This window comes from Hetaerina americana, unplaced genomic scaffold (assembly GCF_022747635.1).
Source record: "Hetaerina americana unplaced genomic scaffold, ioHetAmer1.1.p SCAF_1286, whole genome shotgun sequence".
NCBI classification, from domain to species: Eukaryota; Metazoa; Arthropoda; class Insecta; order Odonata; family Calopterygidae; genus Hetaerina; species Hetaerina americana.
The window spans coordinates 14,097-16,402 of NW_027286388.1; the positions used below are offsets into that span (position 1 = coordinate 14,097).

General features: G+C 35.9%; 1 non-coding gene across 1 annotated transcript; it reads left to right on the plus strand.

The window, feature by feature from the left end:
• Positions 1–603: 603 nt before the first annotated feature.
• Positions 604–676, plus strand: TRNAK-CUU (transfer RNA lysine (anticodon CUU)). Its single transcript has one exon. It is a non-coding gene; the product is annotated as a tRNA-Lys (tRNA).
• The last annotated feature ends 1,630 nt before the right edge of the window (positions 677–2,306 follow it).

The window sequence follows — 2,306 nt, forward strand, 5'->3', positions numbered from 1 at the left end:
AATGCAGGGGACCTTGGGACGTTTAAAATTAAGCGCCTCTGCGCATGAAAGATCTGTATTTGTTGTGGAGGTTTTGGGTACCCTGGTAACTAAGGAAGTGAGTCTGAAGGTAGATAAGATCCATGTAAGATTAAGGTTCTCCGAGTAGCTTGCTGAAATTTGGTGCTGGTACTCTGGCTTAATAATTGGTAAATACGTGGTTTAGAGCATGTAATATTTATTGACTACTTAGCTACTCCAACTTAAAACTTCCAGCGGCACTTGGCTTGTGTGATTTCGTAATATACAGTGGAACCCAGAGCCCTCCTCGAAAAATTAATTTATTGGTTTCGGTGGACGAGAGAAATAATGTTCGTGTAATCTGTAGGTAATAGAAATTTAAAATAATGAGATTCAACAAAGTTTTATACCCCACATTAGCGTCTGCAATGTTACGTCTACTGATATTATGCGCTGTACGAATTAGGTGTGACCAGTTTTTATCAGCAAATTATGGTGATTATATTTTTAGGCGTAATTTATAATTTGAAATTATTTAACGAGTCGTGAAATGTTAAAGTTGTTGTCTTGACAAATACCCAAGAATTTTCCAGGAAATTCAAAGCCCGGCTAGCTCAGTCGGTAGAGCATGAGACTCTTAATCTCAGGGTCGTGGGTTCGAGCCCCACGTTGGGCGATTTTTTTCGTGTTTTTTTATTATTTTTTCATTATCTTTTACTTGCATTATCTACGGCAGTTTTCATGTTGGATATTTTGACATTTTCTTGGGGCAATAAAACGAATTCGGGAATTTTAAACGTATACGACATCCCTGTAAATTAGTATGTTGAGTTCGAGGAGGATGGTAGATCCGAAATTTGAATTGAATAATTGAAAAACTCCAATAGCTGTAAAAAGTTTACCTTTCAAAACTAAGTACAAATTAGATTAGTTGGCTAACACCATAAGTCAAAGGATGGGGTAAAGGATAAAAAAGGAAAGGGATGAGAAAGGTGAATACGAATACGCGTATTTCGGTCACTTTTTTTACCTTTTACCCCATCCTTTGACTTTTGGCGTAAGCCAACTAATCTCATTTGTACTTTCTTTTGAAAGTTAAACTGTTTACGGCTATTGTAGTTTTTCCTTAATTCAATACTAGTAGCTGTAAGAGCTCAATTCTATCAATGCCGAAATTTGAAGTTAGCACTTAGTAAAATATGCTCAGTGTCTTTGAAAAGTATATCATTGGTAGATAATTTCGTATGGATCCTAATTGATGGACTTACCTTATATTTTTCCTGCGCCAATACTCTTAAACCATTTCAGAACTATGAAAATCGATAATGTTACCTGAATTCTATTAGCATAATTTTTTGTCTTATTACAGTCACCAAAACTCAAATGCACGGTTGGTATCATTAAAGCAAGTGGCTGTATGTGAAATTTTGTGTATGTTAATTTACAATATCATTGTACTCTCGATTGAAATAGCATTGCTTCATTTAATTTTGTTGTGGGACGTGCTCTTCACGAGTAAATTCATTTTCTTCGTAGATAGATTTTATCTTTTTCGAAGACGTGAAATAAATTTCATTCACTAAATGCTAAGTTATGTTTGGTTGAATTTAAGGAAATTACTTTGGCTATCAGAATTGCTATTTTTATTTATATTATATGAGAGTACACAGATGGAATTCTTTTAAAATGTGTAACAGTAATATTCATCGTTATACATTTACTAGTTTTCTAAATTTGAGCTAATGGTTTCATGGATTAAAACCATTAGAAGAAGATAAATACTTCTAAATTTGTTATAGTACAAATGTGTTTTCCTAGGTTCAGTGGCATTTTACGGTTAATTGACCTGGTAGAAGAGTGTGAATCACATTGACGTCATTATTATGAGTTCACTCTAGGAACTTATTATACGATCACGACATACACACATGTGATGCTTCAATGATTTTAACGGTAAAAGTAGCATACAGGGTTCGTCCGGAAAATAAGTGTACTGATTTTTTCCCGCCGCTCCAGGCGCGCCCAGCACCGCTCTGACGGGCTGCGATTGGAGGGGGGTATGTTGGCAAGCGACGCTGAAAAAAGCAGTCGGCTCTGAGCTGTGGTGTAGTGAGGAGATTGGCTTGGATATCATACGTGAGGGTTCCCTAGGAATTGTTCAAGATTTTAAACCGAGATCTTGCGGTGGAAAGCAGAACGCACTAGGAACAGTGCCACCCTAAAAAAATGCCTTTTTATTTCACTATCAGTACTGCCACGAGAATGAATATAGTTATTTTCCGATATATATGTTGCATTTTCAATAA